The sequence below is a fragment of the Amblyraja radiata genome, chromosome 15, assembly GCF_010909765.2.
Source record: "Amblyraja radiata isolate CabotCenter1 chromosome 15, sAmbRad1.1.pri, whole genome shotgun sequence".
Lineage (NCBI taxonomy): Eukaryota > Metazoa > Chordata > Chondrichthyes > Rajiformes > Rajidae > Amblyraja > Amblyraja radiata.
This window is the reverse complement of record NC_045970.1, coordinates 53,465,410-53,488,949: the sequence shown is the minus strand read 5'-3', so window position 1 is coordinate 53,488,949 and position 23,540 is coordinate 53,465,410. Positions and strand designations below refer to the sequence as shown.

Genomic DNA, 23,540 nt, shown 5'->3' with positions numbered 1-23,540 from the left:
AGATGTGGCCCTTGTGGCTAAGGGGATCAGAGGGTATGGAGAGAAGGCAGGTACGGGATACTGAGTTGGATGATCAGTCATGATCATATTGAATGGCGGTGCAGGCTCGAAGGGCCGAATGGCCTACTCCTGCACCTAATTTCTATGTTTCTATAAACATTAAAAAAGAAACAATAACGGTTACTCTGCTTTTAAATCATACATTTCATGTGACCAAAGGGGCACTGCCACTCACGTTCTGCTGCAAAAACGTGGGACATCAGAAAACCATCTTACCGGGTGATAAATGATAAAAAAAATCATAAGCATAATCACAATTTGGCTTATATAAGAGTTATTTAAATGCAAAATTAATGTAATACTTCTGGTATAAATTAGACGAAGGGTTTGATGAAATCCTGCTTGAAAAATGGCACAAAAAACACAAAGAAAACACAGGGACATATCTGACATTTTTCTTTGTAAAAACAGATTTATTTACTGTTGTTTCATCTCATTATTTTGGTTGTACATCTTGATTTATCTATCTATACTATTACTAAAAGTCTCATCTTGACCACTTCCTTGACACATTTATCTGTTTTGTAGTAAATGCCTACTATTTTCTGTGTGCTTAAGCAAAGCAAGAATTTCATTGTCCTATACAGGGACACATGACAATAAACTAACTTGAACTTGAACTTGAACTTGAAATAGATTTTAGAAAAAACACCACCCTATATCGCCATGATTTTTTTCGGCATCTAACTCACCGTCCTCCTCTCCTCCAACCGCCCCAATGATTTTTCCGGTTGGTGAAATAATAAAAAAGTTATGAATGTTTTAAAAAAATCAGCCTCTTGCCGGTGTGGATACACTGGTGCAGGAGCGGCTCGGAGGAGCGAGTGAACCCTTTGTCGCACTCGGAGCAGGTGAAGGGCCTGTCCCCCGAGTGAACCCACTGGTGCAAACGCAGCTTGGACGACCGATGGAATCCCTTGTCTTCCCGCACTCGGAGCAGACAGAGCTCCTCTCCCCCGTGTGGACCCGCTGGTGTGACTGCAGGGTGGACAACTGGGTGAACCCTTTCCCTCACTGCGTGCAGGTGACAGGCTTCTCCCCAGTGTGAATCCGCCGGTGTGTTCGGAGGCAGGACGACTGGAAAAATCTCTGCCCGCATTCCGCGCAAGCAAAGGTCCTCTCGCCAGTGTGCCCCCGTAGGTGTCTCCTCATGCCCGACGACCAGGCAAATCTCTGCCCGCACTCGGAGCAGCAGAACGGCCTCTCCCCGGCGTGGACTTGCTGGTGTAAGAGCAGCTCGGACCATTGGGGGAACTCCTTCCTGCACTTGCTGCAGGTGAAGAGCCTCTCCCTGGTGTGGAGCCGCTGGTGCGTCCGCAGGTTGGAGAACCGAGAGAATCTCTTCCCGCACTCGGCGCAGGAGAACGGCTTCTCGCCCGTGTGCATCCGCTGGTGTAAGAGCAGCTCGGACGATCGAGGGAATGCCTTCCCGCACTCGCTGCAGGTGAACGGCCTCTCCCCGGTGTGAACCTGCTGGTGCCTCAGCAGCAAAGATGAAGTAATGAACCTCTTCCCGCACTCGGAGCAGATAAATGGCCGGTCCCCACTGTGCATTTTCTGGTGTAGCTTTAGGCTGGATAAATGTGCAAACCCTTTCCCGCACTCAGAGCAGGTGAAGGGCTTCTCCCCGGTGTGAGACCGCCGGTGACTCATCAGGTTGAGCGATCGAGAGAAGGAGCTCTCTTCAGTGTCTCCTTGCTGGTGCTCCATCGACTGGATGAATGAGTGAACCTGTCGCCGCACTCAGGGCTGCTAAACAGTCTACACCTGGTGTGAGCTCACTGGTGTCTCACCAGGGTAGATGAGCGAGCAAGTTCATTTCCACATTCAGAGCAGGTGAACGTTCTCTCCCGACTGCTGTTGCTGTTACAATAAGAGCATAAAACAGTCACAGTGTCATACAGCACAGAAACCGGCTCTTTGATCCAACTCATCCATGCCATAAGACATAGGAACAGAGTTAGGCCATTTAGCCCATCGATTCTACTCCACCATTTGAACATGGCTGACCTATTCTTACCTCTCAACCTCATTCTCCTGCCTTCTCCCCTGTAATCTTTGATGGGCCAAATGGCCTTATTCTTCTCCTATCAGTTATTAACTTTTACCCTTACTATTCAGGAACATATCAATCTCAGCTTTAAAAATACCAAATGACACGACCTTCACCACCATCTGTGGCAATAAATTCCAAAGATTGACCACCCTCTGGCTGAAAAAATTCCCCCTCATCTAAATTCTAAAGGTATGTCCTCTTATTCTGAAGCTGTACCCTTTGGGACTAGACTCTCCCACTACTGGAAACATCCTCTACACATCCACTCTATCTCGGCCTTTCATTATTTGGTAGGTTTCAATGAGATCCGCCTCATCTTTCTAAACTCCAGCGTTGCAGGCCCAGAGCCATCATGAGCTCCTCGTACATTAACCCAATCATCCCAGACTCACACAGAGAGTTGTGAGTCTGTAGAATTCTCAGGGGATATGGGGAGAAGGCAGGAACGGGGTACTTATTGGGGATGATCAGCCATGATCACATTGAATGGCGGTGCTGGCTCGAAGGGCTGAATGGCCTACTCCTGCATCTATTGTGTATCCCTGGGATCATTCATTTAGCTCTTAGGGCTAAAGAAATCAAGGGATATGGGGAAAATGCAGGAACTGATTTTGGATGATCAGCCATGATCATGTTGAATGATGGTGCTGGCTCGAAGGGTTGAATGGCCAACTCCTGCACCTATTTTCTATGTCTCTAAACCTTCTTCAGGCCAGCCAAGATGCCCCACCTAAGCTAGCCCCATATCCCTGATTTCATTTTGGACACAAAGGTGATGCACAACTTTCTCACTGGGACGGGAATTGTTTATTTTCCAAATATCAACCGACACCACAATATTGTGGTGTTGGTTGGCAAGAAAATATTTGCTGAATTCTCTCTCCATCCCCTTCCTCTAGTCTTACTGTCTCCGCCTACATTCTATCTTTGTCCCGCCCCCTCCCCTGACATCAGTCTGAAGAAGGGTCTCGACCCGAAACGTCGCCCATTCCTTCTCTCCTCAGATGCTGCCTCATGCGCCGGGTTACTCTAGCATTTTGTGTCTGCCTGCTGAATCCTTCACTTACTTTGAAATATTTTAGGTTTTCCCTGCAAGAAAGCTTCACTCATGCACAGAATGCTTTGGTTGCCTTGTCCAAGGCACATCCGACTCAAAAGGATGTCAATCCACATCCTCCCAGAGGTACAGCCTGACCCGCCGAGTTACTCGGCACTTTGTGCCTGGCTTTATAAACCAGCATCCCCAGCTCCTTGTATCTGTGGAACATTTCTCCCTGGTGTGCTCTCCCTTTGCTCTGTAAATGTCTGAAGCTCTTTCCGCAGTCTCTCATTCTGTGGGCATTTATCTCACTGCCCTGCTGGTCGCACCATTGGTTTTTTAGTTCTTCTCAGAAATAAAGATGACAAGCATTTTCCTCCCCATTCACTATTTCCACATCGAAGTGCTGGTGAACTGACCGACCCACTCAACTAATCATAAGGTAATAAGTAATAGGAACAGAATTAGGCCAATTCGGCCCATCTATCTCTTCCTCCTAACTCCATTCTCCTGCCTTCTCCCCAGAACCCCTAACACCCAGGGTGTCATTTAGTGTCATAAAAAAAAAGAAACAATATGCTGGAGTAACTCAACGAGACAGACAGCATCTCTGGAGGTGCTTGTATGGAGTAGCTCACAACCTGGCTTTCTGCTGACTGGTTAGCACGCAACAAAAGCTTTTCACTCTCCCTCGGTACACCTGACCATAAACTGAACAGAAATGAACTGAAAACTCAAAGGTATGAACATTGAATTTTCCAATTTCATGTAACTTCTACAAATGCAACCCCTTCCCTCTCCATTTTCTCCCCTAAACTGCACCCCATTTTTTCTCGTTACTCTCTTCCCTGGAGCCCTGGCTGACCTTGCACACGTTCTTTGCCTCCCCACCCTGCACCTCCATTCTTTCCTCCAGCTTCACAATTCGCAACTATTTATCTTTTTGGCTCACACTTGTTTTTCCATCTTTGGCCTTTATCCCCCCCCAAAAAACCCTCGCTTGTGTTCACTTCTACCGCATTCTATCTCAAGAAGGTTCTCAATCCAAAATATCACCAATCCATATTCTCCAAAGATGTTTGCTGATCCGCTGAATTACTCTAGCATTTTGTATTTATCTCCGGAGGACTCCAGCATTTTAATCTTTTTTTGCAAACAGCAGTCATTTATTAATCCACATAGAATTTTCCAGCCTGCCTAGATTTCCATCCCTACTCCCCACCCACACCTCTTTACACTGTCTATCTACCCTCTACACTCAACAGTCCTCATAAACAGTCCAGTCTGGAGAAGAGTCCTGTCCCAATATGTCACCTATCCATGATCTCCAGGGATGGCTGGCCTGTTGTTACTCCAGCATTTTGTGTCTTTCTTTGGTAAACAGCATCTGCACTTCTATAAATCTGCAATTCCCTGTGCCTAAGTTTTCCCGGCAATTCTCGTTTTTTACTTGATTTTCAGCACCGATATAAATATATATTTTTAAACAGGACACAGGGGATGTCTCTGATTGCAAAGGCATCAGCAACCCTGGTTGAGATGAAAGAGAACAGGACACCACAGAGGCGCAGCTGCTAGAGCTGCTTCCTCACAGCGCCAGAGCCCTGGGTTCAATCTAACCTGCTTCCCCACTCAATCGTCTCTGCGCAAATGAACTCGGACTTATTTGCTAACTTTCTCGGTTGTAACGAAGGATCTCCGACCTGAAGGGATCCCCCTTTCCGCAAATGTCCCTCAGCCATGGCCTGCGAGTCGGGCCCTGGCCTCGCCGTCCCGCTCCGAGCCGCCGCCGACGCCCGGATCCCGGCGACGGAGCCCGGATACGGCCGCGGATTTGGTCGCCTGATCACAACGTCCCTTCCGTCGCTCCCTGCTCCTGGTGATCCTTCAACTGACCTAAAGTTGCCTTTGTGGATCTTCGTGCAAGACCCGAGTTGGAGCAATGCGACTCCCCGCAACATAAAGTCATCGCAATTGTCATTTTATGCGCAGACCTAAACCTAAAAAAAAAATGGAAACAAAGAACTGTAGACGATTATGATAGACACAAAATGCTGGAGTAACTCATCAGTGATTGGGGCAGAATTAGGCCATTCGGCCCATCAAGTCTACTCTGTCATTCAATCACGGCTGATCTATCTCTCCTTCCCAACACCATTCTCCTGCCTTCTCCCCATAACCCCTGACACCCGCACTAATCAAGAATTTATCTATCTGCTTTAAAAATATCCATTAACTTAATCTCCACAGACTTCTGTGTAAGAGAATTCCACAGTTTCACCACCCTCTGACTAAATAAATTCCTGCTTCTTCCTAAAGGAATGTCCTTTTAATTCTGAGACTATGACCTCTAGTTCTAGACTCTCACACTTGTGGAAACATCCTCTCCACATCCACTCGATCCAAGCCTTCCAATATTCGGTCCGTTTCAATCAGGTCCTCCCCTCATCCGGCGGGACAGGCAGCATCTCTGGAGAGAAGGAATGGGTGACTTTTCGGGTCGAGACCCCTCTTCAGACTGAGAATCAGGGGAGAAGGAGACAGAGAGATAAGGAAGTACAAGGTGTAAAAATGAGACATTAAGGGAGGTGTAGGTCAAGGAAAATGTAGAGTAGATTGTTTGCTCGGAGAAGGTAACAATTAAGCAAACAGATAAAATTTAATCGGGGTCTGTCAGACTGGTGAGAAAACTGGGAAATGGGAGAGGGGGGGGGGGGGGGGTGAAGCAAGGGATGCTTGAAGTTAGAGAAGTCAATGTACCGCTGGGGTGTGAGCTGCCCAAGTGAAATAAAGATGTTATGACTAGATGCTGCCTCCTCAGAATCTCTGGAATTATGAAAGAGTCACAAAACGGTAGCAGGGAGAAGGAGGGATAACTGGGGTGGGAAAGGTCTTCAATTATGTTGGCTGCTTTCCCGAGGCAGCGTGAAGTGTAGATGGAGACAATGGTGGGGTGACTGGTCTTGTGTGATGGACTGGGTTACATCCACAACTCTCTGCTATTTCTTTCAGATCTTGGACAGAGGTGTTCCCAAACCAGGCTGCCATACAACCAGACAGTTTGCTTTCTATGGTGCATCTGTAGAAGTTTGTAACAGTCATTGGAAACATGTCAAATTTCCTCAGTCTTATGAGGAAGAGAAGGTGTTGCCGGTGTAGGACGGAACTCCAAAGCATCAACTCCACCGCTACGCCACTGTGCAGTCCTTGGGTACAATGTAGACAGAGGCTGGTTTACGAAAAAAAAGACAGTGCTGGAGTAATGCAATGGTTGGTGAATCTGTGGAATTCTTTGCCACAGAAGGCAGTGGAGGCCAAGTCAGTACATATTTTTAAGGCACATATAAATAGATTCTTGATTAGTACAGGTGTCAAAGGATTTGGAGAGAAGGCAGGAGAATGGGGTTAGTAGGGAGAGATAGATCAGCCATGATTGAATAGCGGAGTGGCCACAAATCTTGCCCATATTGGCCGCCTCGCCAACAGTCTGTCTCGTCCCTTCTCTGTTTTTGTTATTTTATGTATGTCTTAAATGTATGTTTCAATGTTTCTTGATGTGTTATGTGGGGGTGGGGGGAATCTGGCGAAACATTTTTCAGTCACTTACCTCGACGGAGATGCGATTTGTCTCCATGCCACATCTCCGCCCTGCTGCGGCCTAACAACTTGGAGTGGTGCAGCCTTTTCTGAAAATCGGCCCAGAGCTTCAAGCCACGGGCACGGTCTGGACTTATCATCGCGGAGCGGGCGATCCTTTGCCGAGGGTCGCCAGCGAAAGTGCTCCGACCGCGGGGCCTGTGGACCTTAAAGCCGCGGTGCCCGGTAAGAAGAGGCCGATTCGGGAGCTCCATGTTCCGATCCGTCCCGACACCGGAGTTTCGATTTTCCCGACGTCAGGGCTTGAAAATCGGACCGTCGGCAGCGGCAAGTGCTGACGGATCAAAGGCCCTGACCACGGGTGAACAAAGGAGGAAGATGACTGAACATTATTGCCTTCCATCACAATGAGGAATGCTGATTCCACTGTGGTGGATGTTTATGTTAAATTTTATTTTATGTGACTGTGTGTATTGCTTTTCACTTAGTATGGCTGTATCGTAACTCAAATATCACTGTACCTTAATTGGTGCACGTGACAATAAACACAAACATGAACTGAAAATTGAACTTGAGTGGACGTTGGGCCGAATGGCCTAATTCTTCTCCTATCCCTTATGATCATATGGTTCAGGCAACATCTCTACAAAAAAGGATCTCTGACCTACTGAATTACTCTAGCACTGTGCATTTTTTTGGATACATTGTCATCTGCAAACTGGTGAGCACTTTTTTCACGGAATTATAGAATTTTCTAGTGAAAACTTTCAGGCTGAGTTAAGATGATATTTTGTTTCCCTGCTTTTATTGTGAAATATTGTTTGTTTCTTTATTTGTATTGTATATTTGCTGAACTTTTTTGTTGTTAATTATGGGGTTTATTCCTCTCTTCCAGCTTTCCAATTATTAGGTCCCATTGTTTTATTCCCCCCAACCCCACCTATCCCTACAATCAGTCTGAAGAAGGGTCCCAACTTGAAGTGTCATCGATGCATGTTCTCCAGAGATGCTTCCTGATCCTCTGAGTTACTCCAGCACTTTGAGTCTCGATCCATCAGTCTTAGAATGGGTCGTGACCCAAGACGTCGGTTCTATCCATGTTCTCCAAACTTGGAACTGCTGGAGTAACTCAGTGGGTTAGGCAGCATCACCAGAGAATTTGGATTGGTTACATTTTGGGTCTGGACCCTTCTTCAGATTCTTCTCTGGTTTCTTGGGATGACCAGACTGATTCCTGGGATGGCAGGACTTTCATATGAAGAAAGACTGGATAGACTCGGCTTGTACTCGCTAGAATTTAGAAGATTGAGGGGGGGGATCTTACAGAAACTTACAAAATTCTTAAGGGGTTAGACAGGCTAGATGCAGGAAGATTGTTCCCGATGTTGGAGAAGTCCAGGACAAGGGGTCACAGTTTAAGGATAAAGGGGAAATCTTTTAGGACATAGATGAGAAAAACATTTTTCACACAGAGAGTGGTGAATCTCTGGAACTCTCTGCCACAGAAGGTAGTTGAGGCCATTTCATTGGCTATATTTAAGAGGGAGTTAGATGTGGCCCTTGTAGCTAATGGGATCAGGGGGTATGGAGAGAAGGCAGGTACAGGATACTGAGGGGTGATCAGCCATGATCATATTGAATGGCGGTGCAGGCTCGAAGGGCCGAATGGCCTACTCCTGCACCTATTTTCTATGTTTCTATGTTTCTTGAATGTACATTAATTTACTCAAACATGGCAAAAGAAGTGGACTCCCAATCATGAACTTGAGGACTGACAGGTTAATTAGTCGCTGTAAATTGTCTCGAATATGCTGGTGATTAGTATAATCTGCTAGGGAGCGTGTAGGGTACTCAATGGGAATTTCTTCAGTTTTCAGTTTAGTTAAAGACACCTCATGGGAACAGGCCCTTTGGCACATGCCGACCATCGATCACCCGTTCACATTAATTCTATATTATCCCACTTTCTCATCTATTCCCTACACATTGGGGGGGAAATTAACACAGGCCAATGTGTGAGGATAATAGATTGGATGCATGCGGGTGGTTCCATAAATAAGGGTACCAACCTGTGACATGGATGGGCAAACTGGATTTTCATTTCATGATTTTAAATTCTATTCATTCTTCATATTTCAATGGAAAATTTAAACACAAAATATAAACAATTAAAAAAGAAACAATAAATATAATAACGGTTACTCTGTTTTCAAATCATACATTAGGGTTAGGGTTTACATATTTGAGACGTGACCAAAGGGGCACCACCACTCACGTTCTGCTGCAAAAACGTGGGGTATCAGAAAATCATGTATTCGGATGATAAATGATAAATATCATAAGAACAAGCACAATTTGGATTATATAATTTACCTGCAAAATTAATGTAATCTTTCTGGTATAAATTATCCAAAGCGTTTGATGGAATCTGCTTGAAAAATGTCACAAAAAAGTCAAGAAAACACAGGGACATATCTGATATTTTTCTTTGTAAAAACAGATTCATTTATTTTTGCTTTTTATTTATTTATTTTTGCTTATCGTTATTTTGGCTGTACACCTTGATCTATACTACTTAAAATGAACAATGGGAATATTACATAAAAAACAGGAAAATAATCTGGAGGTTTGGAGACCTTCAGTTTCACCACTGTGCGGCATTTACGGAAACACCCACGTGGGATTAGAGCAAATGGGCGGTTGATGATCAGTGCAGAGTCAGTGGGCCAGAGGTCCCCCTACCATGCTCCTGGGAATGATTAAACAGTATGGAAACAGGCCCTTCAACCCAACGAGTCCACACCGACCATCAATCATCCGTTCACACTATTTCTATTATTCCACTTGGAACAGGAGAAATAACAACACGATCGCAACACCAGCAGCAACTTGGGAGCTTCCGTACGCTTTCTGGAGGTGTGATGGTTGAACATTCAGCGTCCAGCATGTTTAATCTTTCCCCTCAGTCAGTGTACACTGGTGTTGTGACAGGTGGGATGACCGAGCAAATCCCTTCCCACACGTGGTGCAGGTGAACGGTTTCTCCCCTGTGTGAACTCGCTGGTGGGTTCGCAGGTTGGACAACTGAATGAATCTCCTCCCACAGGCAGTGCAGGTGAAGGGCCTCTCCCCGGTGTGGATTTGCTGATGACTCTGTAGGCTGGACGAGCGGGTGAATCCTTTACCGCACTTGGAACAGGAGAACGACCTTTCCCCATTGTGGGTGCGCTGGTGTGTCCGCAGAGTGGACACCTGAGCAAAGCTCTTCCTGCACTGGGAGCAGCTAAAGGGCCTCTCCCCGGTGTGAATCCGCTGGTGGGTCTGCAGGTGGGAGGAGCGAGTGAATCCCTTCCCGCACTCGCAGCAGGTGAAGGGCCTCTTCCCAGTGTGAACTTGCTGGTGATTCTGCAGGCCGGATGACTGAGTGAATCTCTGTCCGCACTCACTGCAAGTGAACGGCCTCTCCCCAGTGTGAACTCGCTGGTGCGTCAGTAGCTCAGATGACCCAGTGAATCGCTGCCAGCATTCGCTGCAGGTGAACGGCCTCTCCCCGGTGTGAGTCTGTTGGTGCAAGCTCAGCTCGGACGACCGAGTGAATCCCTCGCCACACACGGAGCAGGTGAAGGACTTCACCCCGGTGTGAATCTGCTGGTGCGTCCGCAGGTTGGACGACTGATTGAATCTTTTCCTGCACACACTGCAGGAGAACGGCCTCTCGCCCGTGTGGATCCGCTGGTGCAGGAGCAGCTCGGAGGAGCGAGTGAACCCTTTTCCGCACTCGGAGCAGGTGAAGGGCCTGTCCCCCGCGTGAACCCGCCGGTGTAAACACAGCTCGGACGACCGAGGGAATCCCTTCCCGCACTCGGAGCAGACAAAACCCCTCTCCCCCGTGTGGATCCGCTGGTGTGACTGCAGGGTGGACAACTGGGTGAACCCCTTTCCGCATTGCATGCAGGTGAAAGGCTTCTCCCCGGTGTGAATCCGCCAGTGTATTCGGAGGCAGGATGACCGGTTAAATCTCTGCCCGCACTCCGTGCAAGCAAAGGATCTCTCGCCGGTGTGTCCCCGTTGGTGTCTCCTCATGCTGGACGACCGGGCAAATCTCTGCCCGCACTCGGAGCAGCAGAACGGCTTCTCCCCGGTGTGGACTCGTTGGTGTAAGACCAGTTCGGACGAACGTGAAAATTCCTTCCCGCACTCACTGCAGGTGAATGGCCTCTCACCGGTGTGAGTCCATTGGTGTAAGAGCAGCTCGGACGATTGAGTAAATCCCCTCCCACAATCAGGGCATGTGAACGGCATCTCCCCGGTGTGGACTCGCTGGTGTAAGAGCAGCTCGGACGATTGAGGGAACCCCTTCCCGCACTCGGAGCAGATAAATGGCCGCTCCCCACTGTGCATTTTCTGGTGTAGCTTCAGGCTGGATAAATATGCGAATCTTTTCCCACACTCAGAACATGTGAAAGGCTTCTCCCCGGTGTGAGTCCGCCGGTGACGCATCAGGCTGAACGATCGAGAGAATCTCCTCCCGCATTTGGAGCAGGAGAAGGAGCTCTCTTCAGTGTCTCCTTGCTGGTGTTCCATCAACTGGATGAATGAGTGAACCTGTTGCCGCACTCAGGGCAGATAAACAGTCTGCACCTGGTGTGAGCTCACTGGTGTCTCACCAGGGTGGATGAGCGAGCAAGTTCCTTTCCACATTCAGAGCAGGTGAACGTTCTCTCCCGACTGCTGTGTCGTCAGGTAGGATGACCGAGTGAATCCTTTCCCACACTCGCCCTCTCTCTGGTGACGAGGTGCCGGCACACTCTCAGGGCCTTGCATCATTGCTGTTTCAACAAGAGCATAAAACAATCACAGTCATACAGCATGGAAACAGGCCCTTCGGCCCAACTTATCCATGCCATAAGACATAGGAGCAGAATTAGGCAAATTGGCCCAACGAGTCTGCTTTGTAATTTGAACATGGCTGACCTATTTTTCGCTTACTTTGGAAATATTTTTGGTTTTCCCTCCAAAAAAGCTTCACCCATGTACAGAATGTTTTGGTTAGGACCCTTGTTCAGCCTCATCCGACTCAAAAGGATGCCAAGCCACATCCTCCCAGAGGTACAGCCTAACCCGCAGAGTTGCTCTGCAGTTTGTGCCTGGTTTTATAAACCAGCATCCCCAGCTCCTTGTATCTGTGGAACATTTCTCCCTGGTGCGCTCCCCCTTTGCTATGTAAATGTCTGAAGCTCTTTCCACAGTCAGTGCTCTTAAACTATCTCATTCTAGAGGCGTTTATCTCACTGTCCTGCTGGTCACACCATTGTTTTTTTTTAGCTCTTCTCAGAAATGAAGTTGACAAGCATTTCACTCCCCCTTCCCGATTTCCACATTGAAGTGCTGGTGAACTGACCGACCCATTCACCTAATCATAAGGTGATAAATAATAGGTGCAGAATTATGCCAATTCGGCCCATCAAGTCTCATCCGCCACTCAATCATGGCCGATCTATCTCTTTCTCCTAACCCAAATTTTCCTGCCTTCTCCCCATAACCCCTAACACCCGGGTGTCATTAAAAAAAAGATACAAAGTGCTGGAGTAACTCAGTGAGTCAGGCAGCATCTCTGGAGGTACTGTTTAAGAAAGAACTGCAGATGCTGGTAAAATTGAAGGTAGACACAAAATGCTACCTTCAATTTTCCATGATCCAATTCATGATTCCAATTATTCAAGATCCATGCTGTATCTCTAAAACTAAGTGGGTGAGGCAGCATCTAAGGGAGAGAAGAAATTGCCGATGTTTCGGGTTGAGAAAACCCGGTGAGTTACTCCAGCATCTTTTGTCAATCTCTGGAGGTACTCATACCCAACTTGTATGGAGTAGCTCACAACCTGGCTTTCTGCTGACTGGTTAGCACACAACAAAAGCTGTTCATTCTACCCCTGTACACCTGACAATAAACTGAACTGAAATTAACTGAAAACTCAAAAGGCATGAAAATTTTCCAATTTCATGTAACCTACAAATATCCCCCCCCTTCCCTCTCCGCAAACCCCAAACCGCACCCCATTTTATTGTGCCTGTGCAAATTTTCCCAGCAATTCACGTTTTCTACTTGATTTTCAGCATCGATATATATATTTTAAAAACAGGACACGGGGGATGTCTCTGATTGCAAAGGCGTCAGCAACTCTGATAGAGATGAATGAGAACAGGACACATCACAGCGCCAGAGCCCTGGGTTCAATCCTGACCTTGGGTTCTGTCTGTGCAGAGTTTGCACGCTCTCCCTGTGACCGTGTGAGTTTCCTCCAGGTGCTCCGGTTTCCTCCCACAACCCAAAGACCTGCAGATTTGTAACTATTTGGCCTCTGCAATTTGCCCTTAGTGTGTAGGGAGTAGACGAGAAAGTGGGATGCACAGAACTAGTGTGAACGGGAGTGATCGATGGTAGGCGTGGGCTCGGTAAGTCAAAGGGCCTGTTTCCATGCTGTATCTCTAAAACTAAACTGAGGTCGACAGAAAATAAAAGGTCATTTTAAATCTGTGCCAGATCTGTAGCTTGAAACATGGACCGCAGCAGCAGTCCTGAAACCCATCCCTTCTCTCCAGAGATGCTGCCTGCCCCGCTGAGATACTCCAGCATTTTGTGTCTACCACCCATTTTAACGTTGTTTGTCTTATTTTGTCTCCAATCACCCCAACTTATCGATTAGCCAGAAGACTCCCGCAACACTGGGTTGTCTTCAGTCTAGCAGACATTCCCTTTGTTCAATCTGACCTTCTTCCCCACTCAATCGTCTCTGCGCAAATGAACTCGGACTTATTTGCTAACTTTCTCGGTTGTAACGAAGGATCTCCGACCTGAACGGATCCCCCTTTCCGCAAATGTCCCTCAGCCATGGCCTGCGAGTCGGGCCCTGGCCTCGCCGTCCCGCTCCGAGCCGCCGTCGACGCCCGGATCCCGGCGACGGAGCCCGGATACGGCCGCGGATTTGGTCGCCTGATCACAACGTCCCTTCCGTCGCTCCCTGCTCCTGGTGATCCTTCAACTGACCTAAAGTTGCCTTTGTGGATCTTCGTGCAAGACCCGAGTTGGAGCAATGCGACTCCCCGCAACATAAAGTCATCGCAATTGTTATTTTATGCGCAGACGATGAAGAGAGATTGAAAGCAAGGGTTACTTGAAGTTAGAGAAGTCATAGAAACACAGAAAATAGGTGCAGGAGGAGGCCATTCGGCCCTTCGAGCCAGCACCGCCATTCATTGTGATCATGGCTGATCGTCCCCTATCAATAACCCGTGCCTGCCTTCTCCCCATATCCCTTGACTCCACTAGCCCCTAGAGCTCTATCTAACTCTCTCTTTAAATCCATCCAGTGATTTGGCCTCCACTGCCCTCTGTGGCAGGGAATTCCATAAATTCGCATTGAATTCATACAGTCAAAGTACCACTTGAGTGTAAGCTGCCCAAGTGAAATAAAGGTGTTCTGACTGTAGATGCTGCCCCCTCACGATCTCTGGAACTACGAAAGTGTCACAAAACGGTAGCGGTGAGATGGCGGGATAACTGGGGTGGGAAAGGTATTTAATTATGTTGGCTGCTTTCCCGAGGCAGCATGAAGTGTAGATGGATGCAATGGTGGGATGACTGGTCTTGTGTGATGGACTGGGTTACATCCACAACTCTCTGCAATTTCTTTGAGGTCTTGGACAGAGGTGTTCCCAAACCAGGCTGCCATGCAACCAGACAGTTTGTTTTCTATGGTACATCTGTAGAAGTTTGTAAGAGTCATTGGAAACATGTCAAATTTCCTCAGTCTCATGAGGAAGAGAAGGTGTTGCTATGTGTAGGAAGGAACCCCAGATGCTGGCTTACACTGAAGATACACAAAAGCCTGGAGTAACTCAGCGGGACAGGCAGCATCTCTGGATATAAAGAATGGGTGACGTTTCTGGTCGACACCCTTCTTCAGACTGCAGGTCAGGGGAGATGGAGACACAGAGATTAAAAAGGGTAAGGTGCAAAATCGAGACATCAAAAGAGAAATAGATCCTGGTTCCACAGACTCAGCAACAGCTTCTTCCCCTCTGCTATCAGGCTGTTAAACAATCCCTCCGTTAGCTATGCGTCTGATTCACCTCTACGCTACTGCGGACATTGGACTTTGTCTATGGAACTGAAACACTACAATGCACTCTGCATCTTCCCCTTTGCTCTATAAAGTTTAGTTTAATAAAAAAAATGGGCAGGAGTAGGCCATTCGGCTGTTCCAGCCAGCACCGCCATTCAATATGATCATGGCTGATCATCCAAAATCAGTACCCCGCTCCTGCTTTTTCCACATATCCCTTGATTCCATTAAACCTAAGAGCTAAATCTAACTCTCTCTTGAAAACATCCAGTGAATTGGCCTCTACTGCCATCTGTGGCAGAGAATTGCACAGATTCACAACTCTCTGGGTGAAAACGTTTTTCCTCATCTCAGTCCTAAATGGCCTACCCTTTATTCTTGAACTGTGACTCCCTGGTTCTGGACTCCCCCAACATCGGGAACATTTTTACTGCATCTAGCCTGTTCAATCCCTTATGAATTTTATATGTTTCTATAAGATCCTTTCTCATCCTTCGAAATTGCAGTGAATGCAAGCCCAGTTGACCCATTCTTTCATCAAATGTCAGTCCCACCATCCCGGGAATTAACCTGGTGAGCCTATGCTGCACTCCCTCAATAGTAAGAATGTCCTTCCTCAAATTAGGAGACCAAAACTGCACCAATGCTCCAGGTGTGGTCTCTTAGTTCAATTTCACGTGAACCGAGGTACAGTGAAAAGCATTTTGTTGCGTGCCAACTAGTCAGCAGAAAGACAATATATGACAATATATGATTACAATCAATCCATTCACAGTGTATAGATACATGATAAGGGAATAACATTTACTGCAAGGTAAAGCCAGCAAAATCCGGTCAAAGATAGTCCGAGGGACATCAGACGTAGATAGTAGTTCAGCACTACACTATGGGTGTGGTAGGATGATTCAGTTGCCTGAATACATCTGGGCAGAAACTGTCCCTGAATCTGGTGGTGTGTGTTTTCACACTTCTATACCTTTTGCCTGATGGGAGAGGGGACAAGATTCATTATACCTGTATTTGTATTTCTGTATGGCATATATGTAGTGTTTGGATAACAGGCAAAACAAAGCTTTTTATTGTACCTCGGTAGATATGATGTTAATAATAAACCTAAACTTAGTTCTCAACCATTTCCACTTTGGCACGATTGATGCTGATTATTGAATTGAATTGAATTGAATACATTTTATTGGCCAAGTATGTATTCAAACAAGGAATTTGACTTGGTGCTTTGCTCGCAAGTAACATGATATCCAGTAAACAATTAAGAATAAAACATTATAATTCAAACATGTGACGAATGCAATAAAATCCCAGAACAAAAGGTGGCTACAGACTTTTGGTTGTTGAATAGAGCGACTGCTCGTGGAAAAAAGTTGTTTTTATGTCTGGCTATGGTGGCTTTGACAGTACAGAGTCGCCTTGCAGAGAGGTGCTTCAAAGAGTTTGTGGCCAGGATGAGAGGGATCAGAGATGATCTTACCCTCTCGCTTCCTGGCCCTTTCAGTGTACAGTTCGTCGATGGGGAGGAAGGTTGCAGCCAACAACCTTCTTGGCTGATCGAACAATGTGTTGCAGCCTCCGGATGTCATGCTTGGTGGTTGAACCAAACCAGACCATGATGGAGAAGCTAGACACAAAATGCTGGAGTAACTCAGTGGGTCTGGCAGCATCTCTGGAGAAACGTCACCTATTCCTTCTCTCCAGAGATGCTGCCTGACCTGCTGAGTTACTCCAGCATTTTGTGTCTACCTTCGAGGTAAACCAGCATCTGCAGTTCTTTACTACCCATGATGGAGATGGTGAGGCCAGACTCTATGATGACAGTATAAAACTGGACCATCATTGCCTGTTTTCTCAGCTGCCGCAGGAGGTACATCTTCTGTTGGGCCTTTTTGACTGTGGAATCGATGGCGGCCTCCCATTCAAGGTCTCTGGAGATGATGGTTCCAAGGAACTTAAATGACTCCACAGATGTGACTGTGGTGTTTTGATGGTGAGGGGGGGGGGGGGGGGGGGGGGGGGTGGAGGGGTGGGTGGTGGGAGGGGATGGGAGCTCTCCTAAAGTCAACAATCAATTCCACTGTCTTAAGAGCATTGAGCTCCAGGTTGTTAAGGCATGTTCTCCACTACACTGCCTTGTCTGAAGCTGTCAGACCGTGAAGAGCTTTGATGTTCAGTCTGATACAGACTTGACTTTTAATCTCTGGCCCACATTTCTCCTCTGTAAAATCACACATCCATTACTGGCCTAGTTAATCTGATGCTGGAAGCATCTACTCTTTCCTCTGGAAATGCTGATTCGCACCGGCATCCGCTCCTACTTTCTCCATTCTCTATTCCTTCACCAATTAAAGGGCGTCATCTTCACCAAAACAGTTCTGGGTAAACATATCTGATTTTTAGTTTAGTTCATACACAGCATGGAAACATGCCCTTCAGCCCACCGAGTTCACACCAAGCAACGGTACCCGCACATTAACACTAACCTACACACACTATAGATATAGATACACTAGGAACAATTTACATTTATACCAAGCCAATTAACCTACAAACCTGTAAGTCTTTGGAGTGTGGGAGAAAACCGAAGATCTCGGAGAAAATCCACGTGGTTTCGGGGAGAACGTACAAACTCTGTCTGGCCTACTGAATTATTCCAGCACTGTGTGTATTTTTTGGATACCCCATGTCATCAGCAAACTGGTGAGCACTTTTTTCAAGGAATTATAGAATTTTCTAGTGAAAACTTTCAGGCTGAGTAAAGAGGACAATCCAGGTTTCCAATCGTAACGGCAGAGTACAGATCGTGATTAAAATCTGGTCCTGCATGTCAACATGATGTTTAGTTTCCCTGCTTGCAAATTATTTCAGTTTATTGTTTGTTTGTTTCTTTGTATTTTATATTTGCTGAACTTTTTTGTTGTTTATTATGGGGTTTATTCCTCTCTTCCAACCTCCCCCCCCCCCTCCCCCCAACCCCACAATCAGTCTGAAGAATGGTCCCAGCCTGAAGCGTCACCTATCCATGTTCTCCAGAGATGCTTCCTGATCCTCTGAGTTACTCCAGTACGTTGAGTCTCGATCCATCAGTCTTAGAATGGGTCGTGACCCAAGACATCAGCCCTATCCATGTTCTCTAAACTTGGAACTGCTGGAGTAACTCAGTGGGTCAGGCAGCATCGCCAAAGGCAAGGCAAGGCAAGGCAAGGCAAGGCAAGTTTATTTATATAGCACCTTTCAACAACAAGGTAATTCAAAGTGCTTTACATAAAACATTATAAGCATTGGAAAGAAACACATATGAAATGACATTTAGATGTAAAACGATTATTAGATTATTCAGATAAAATTATTACAAAATTAAAAGCAATCAAATAAAATATTTAAAATGGAATAAAACCAGGAATAGAAGTTACAGTGCAATATAGGTAATTAATAAATTGTATTGTTTACTGAAAGGCAGCGGCAAACAGAAAAGTCTTCAGTCTAGATTTAAAAGAGCTGAGAGTTGCAGCAGACCTGCAGTTTTCTGGGAGTTTGTTCCAGATATGTGGTGCATAAAAACTAAATGCTGCCTCTCCATGTTTAGTTCTGACTCTGGGGACACAGAGTAGACCTGTCCCAGACGATCTGAGAGGTCTGGGTGGTTCGTAGCTAAGCAGAAGATCAGAAATGTATTTTGGCCCTAAACCATTCAGTGCTTTGTAAACCAACAGTAGTATTTTGAAATCAATTCTTTGAAAGACAGGAAGCCAGTGTAAAGACCTCAGAACTGGAGTAATGTGATCTACTTTTCTGGTCTTAGTGAGGACTCGAGCAGCAGCGTTCTGAATTAACTGCAGCTGTCTGATCGACTTTTTAGGGAGACCTGTAAAGACACTGTTACAGTAGTCGAGCCTGCTGAAGATAAATGCATGGACAAGTTTTTCCTAATCCTGCTGAGACACAAGTCCTTTAATCCTTGATATATTCTTTAGGTGATAGTAGGCTGACTTTATGACTGTTTTTATGTGGCTGTTGAAGTTCAGGTCTGAGTCCATGACTAATCCTAAGTTTCTGGCTTGGTTTGTTGTTTTTAGCATTACCATTTGAAGCTGGGTGCTAACTTTTAATCGTTCTTCCTTGGCTCCAAAAACAATTATTTCAGTTTTTTCTTTGTTTAATTGGAGAAAATTCTGGTTCATCCAATCGTTGATTTGCTCAGTGCATCTACTCAGTGCTTGTATTGGACTATAGTCTCCTGGTGATATTGTTATGTAGATTTGTGTGTCGGCTGAGTAACTATGGTAACATATTTTGATGTTTTTCATGATCTGAGCCAGTGGAAGCATGTAGATGTTAAACAGAAGAGGCCCCAGAATGGAGCCCTGGGGAACTCCACGTGTAATTTTTGCATGCTCAGATGTGTAATTACCTATAGACATAAAGTAGTCCCTGTCCTTCAAGTAGGATTCAAACCATTTTAATGCTGTGCCCGAAAGTCCCACCCAGTTTTCCAGACGGCCTAGTAATATGTTGTGATTGACTGTGTCGAATGCAGCACTGAGATCTAGTAATACTAAGACTGAAATTTTGCCATTGTCTGTGTTTAAGTGAATGTCATTGAAGACCTTAACAAGAGCCGTCTCGGTGCTGTGGTGTGGTCTAAATCCTGACTGGAAGACATCAAAACAGCTGTTCATTAACATGAAATTGTTCAGCTGCTTAAAAACAGCTTTTTCAATGATTTTACTGAGAAATGGGAGGTTTGATATTGGTCTATAATTGTTCAGTAGTGAAGTGTCTAAGTTTTTCTTTTTTAAGAGAGGCTTGATAACAGCAGTTTTCAGGGCCTGTGGGAAGACACCTGAGAGAAGGGACGTGTTTACAATCTTGGATTGGTGACATTTCAAAGAACTTGGATTGGTGACATTTCAGGTCGGGACCCTTCTTCAGATTCTTCTCTGGTTTCTTGAATGTTCATTGATTTACTCGATCATGTGCTAAGGAGCATGTTGGGTGGCAAATGGGAATTTCTTTCGTTTCGGTTTCGTTAAAGACACCTCGTGGGAACAGGCCCTTTGGCACATGCTGACCATCGATCACACGTTCACATTAATTCTACATTATTCCACTTTCTCATCTACTCCCTACACATTGGGTGGAAAATTAACACCGGCCAATGTGTAAGGATAATAGATTGGATGCATGTGGGAGGTTCCGTAAATAAGGGTACCAACCTGTGACATGAGTGGCCACATTTGAAAGTTATTAAATCATAATGAAATACCACAAAATGGTCCTACCTATGATCCCTTTGAGCTCATTTGTGATCAAAATCGACCAAAATTTAATACTTTCAAAATTTGAAAAAGAGAGAAAAAAATTGATAAGACATTCAAGACATATGAGACACTTATTGATTGCTAAGCCCCCTTACAAAATGTCGGCACCTAACCCACCACGAGGCCCGTAGTTCACTCCAGGGTTATAATCACGTTGTTTATATCTCGACGTGTGCAAAAATAAACCCGTTATCACACTATAAATAGCATTGATAACGTTACTCAACGGGAGGGACTACAGAATAAGACATTGCTAAAATAGGTGAGCAAACTAGATTTTCATTTCATGATTTTAAATTCTATTCATTATTAATATTCCAATGGAAAGCTTAGACACAAAATATAAACAATAAAAAAACTAGCTATAATAACGGTTACTCTGCTTTTAAATCATACATTTCACGTGACTAAAGGGGCACTGTCACTCACGTTCTGCTGCAAAAACGTGGGGCATCAGAAAATCATGTTATCGGGTGATAAATGATAAAAATCATAAGCATAAGCACAATTTGGCATATAGTTATTTAATTGCAAAATTAATGTAATCTATCTCGTATAAATTAGCCGAAGGGTTTGATGAAATCCTGCTTGAAAAATGTCACAAAAAAGGCAAGAAAACAGATTTTTTTATTTTTGCTTCATCTCATTATGTTGGCTGTACACCTTGATCTGTACTACTTAAAATACAGGATATGAAACAATGGGAATATTAAATAAAAAACAGGAAAACAAGCTGGAAGATTTTAGACCTTCAGTTTCACCACTGTGCGGTATTTACGGAAACACCCACGTGGGATTAGAGCAAATTGGCGGATGATGATCAGTGCGGAGTCAGTGGGCCAAAGGTCCTCCTACCATGCTGTATCTTACTATCACTCTGCGACTCTCTGAATATTCATACTGACTGAGATGGGAGGAGAATGATGGAGAGCAGAAACACCAGAAGGGATGAACTGGGCCAGAACTATATCCAGCTCCCTTTTTGCCCTCTGTATTTCCTTCTTAAGAATGCTCCTCAGTTCCCAAAACGCCTCCAGAGAAATACTTAATGCCAACTGGAATAAATCTTTCTCCCGTTCATTCTGTGTGTTGCAGAGATATCTGATACACAATGTTTTGAGCAGAAGCGATTTATTTGGCACAAATCCACGATATTGGATTCCAGCCCAGCTATAGGGGCTACCAAAATCAGCAAAAATAAAACAATGGGACCCAATGATTGGGGGGTACAGTCCTGGGAATGATTAAACAGTATGGAAACAGGCCCTTCGACCCAACGAGTCCACACTGACCATCAATCAACTGTTCACACTATTTCTGTTATCCCACTTGGAACAGGAGAAATAACAACACGATCGCAACACCAGCACCAACTTGGGAGCTTCCGTATGCTTTCTGGAGGTGTGATGGCTGAACATTCAGCATGTTTAATCTTTTCCCTCAGTCTGCGTACACTGGTGTTGTGACAGGTGGGATGACCGAGTAAATCCCTTCCCACACGTGGTGCAGGTGAACGGTTTCTCGCCGGTGTGAACTCGCTGGTGGGTTCGCAGGTTGGACAACTGAATGAATCTCCTCCCGCAGGCAGTGCAGGTGAAGGGCCTCTCCCCGGTGTGGATTCGCTGATGACTCCGTAGGCTGGACGAGCGGGTGAATCCTTTACCGCACTCGGAGCAGGAGAACGACCTCTCCCTGTTGTGGGTGCGCTGGTGCGTCCGCAGAGTGGACACCTGAGCAAAGCTCTTCCTGCACTGGGAGCAGCTAAAGGGCCTCTCCCCGGTGTGAATCCGCTGGTGGGTCTGCAGGCTGGACGAGCGAGTGAATCCCTTCCCGCACTCGGTGCAGGTGAAGGGCCTCTTCCCAGTGTGAACTTGCTGGTGTTTCTGCAGGACGGATGACTGAGTGAATCTCTGGCCGCACTCACTGCAAGTGAACGGCCTCTCCCCAGTGTGAACTCGCTGGTGCGTCAGTAGCTCAGATGACCCAGTGAATTGCTGCCAGCATTCGCTGCAGGTGAACGGCCTCTCCCCGGTGTGAGTCTGTTGGTGTAAGCTCAGCTCGGACGACCGAGTGAATCCCTCGCCACACACGGAGCAGGTGAAGGGCTTCACCTCGGTGTGAATCTGCTGGTGCATCTGCAGGTTGGACGACTGATTGAATCTCTTCCCGCATTTTCCGCAGGAGAACGGTGTGGATCCGCTGGTGCAGGAGCGGCTCGGAGGAACGATTGAACCCTTTGCCGCACTCGGCGCCGACGAAGCTCCTGTCCCCCGTGTGGGCCCGCTGGTGTGACTGCAGGGTGGACAACTGGGTGAACCCCTTCCCTCACTTCGAGAAGGTGAAAGGCTTCTCCCCGATGTGAATCCTCTGGTGTATTCGGAGTCAGGATGACCGGATAAATCTCTGCTCGCACTCTGTGCAAGCAACGGGTTTCTCGCCAGCGTGTGCCCCCGTTGGTGTCTCCTCATGCTGGATGACCGGGCAAATCTCTGCCCGCACTCGGAGCAGCAGAACGGCCTCTCCCCGGCATGGACTTGCTTGTGTAAGAGCAGCTCAGACCATTGAGGGAACTCCTTCCCGCACTTGCTGCAGGTGAAGAGCCTCTCCCTGGTGTGGAGCCGCTGGTGCGTCCGGAGGTTGGAGAACTGAGAGAATCTCTTCCCGCACTCGCTGCAGGAGAACGGCTTCTCGCCCGTGTGCATCCGCTGGTGTAAGAGCAGCTCGGACGATCGAGGGAATCCCTTCCCGCACTCGCTGCAGGTGAACGGCCTCTCCCCGGTGTGAACCTGCTGGTGCCTCAGCAGCGAAGACGAAGTAATGAACCTCTTCCCGCACTCGGAGCAGATAAATGGCCGCTCCCCACTGTGCATTTTCTGGTGTAGCTTCAGGTTGGATAAATAAGCGAACCCTTTCCCACACTCAGAGCAAGTGAAAGGCTTCTCCACGCTGTGACTCCGCCGGTGAAGCATCAGGTTGAACGATCGAGAGAATCTCTTCCCGCATTTGGAGCAGGAGAAGGAGCTCTCTTCAGTGTCTCCTTTCTGGCGTTCCATCGACTGGATGAATGAGTGAACCTGTTGCCGCACTCAGGGCAAATAAACAGTCTGCACCTGGTGTGAGCTCACTGGTGTCTCACCAGGGTGGATGAGCGAGCAAGTTCCTTTCCACATTCAGGGCAGGTGAACGTTCTCTCCCGACTGCTGCGTCAACAGGTAGGATGACCGAGTGAATCCTTTCCCACACTCGCCCTCTCTCCGGTGACGAGGTGCCGGCACACTCTCAGGGCCTTGCATCATTGCTGTTTCAACAAGAGGAGAAAACAATCACAGAGT

General features: G+C 46.6%; 2 protein-coding genes and 1 pseudogene across 2 annotated transcripts in view; 1 reads left to right on the top strand and 2 right to left on the bottom strand.

The window, feature by feature from the left end:
* The window catches only part of LOC116981538 (zinc finger protein 229-like), a 23,440-nt gene extending 18,502 nt beyond the window's left edge, over window positions 1–4,938 (bottom strand). Inside the window, exon 1 of the mRNA XM_033034627.1 lies at window positions 4,859–4,938. The gene's annotated coding sequence lies outside the window, so the exon portion shown is untranslated. The remainder of the gene's footprint in view (window positions 1–4,858) is intronic.
* The window catches only part of LOC116981574 (oocyte zinc finger protein XlCOF15-like), a 293,177-nt gene that overhangs the window by 118,591 nt on the left and 151,046 nt on the right, over window positions 1–23,540 (top strand). The window lies entirely within an intron of this gene.
* Window positions 694–23,540, bottom strand: LOC116981636 (annotated as a pseudogene).